The sequence below is a fragment of the Bufo gargarizans genome, chromosome 1 (assembly GCF_014858855.1).
Source record: "Bufo gargarizans isolate SCDJY-AF-19 chromosome 1, ASM1485885v1, whole genome shotgun sequence".
Classification (NCBI taxonomy): Eukaryota; Metazoa; Chordata; class Amphibia; order Anura; family Bufonidae; genus Bufo; species Bufo gargarizans.
Genome location: NC_058080.1, coordinates 503070127 through 503070369, shown reverse-complemented (window position 1 = coordinate 503070369; position 243 = coordinate 503070127).

The following is a 243-nucleotide window of genomic DNA, read 5'->3' as shown; positions in this document are numbered from 1 at the left end:
AATAATTTGTAATACTTTGGATGGAGAAAAGATTTGCATTTCTTCGTAAAAGTGTTATTAGAGATCTGGAAATCTTCTATATCTTCTGTACACCTTGTGTCATGACTGTTAGTAGAGACAGACAAGGACAAGTCCCTGAACTAAAACCCAGCTCGCCTTCCCTACCTACTTGCAGTGTAAGCCCTAAATAGCAGAACCACAACTGAACGACAGTCCCTACACTCGTATAGGTGCAGGACAAAC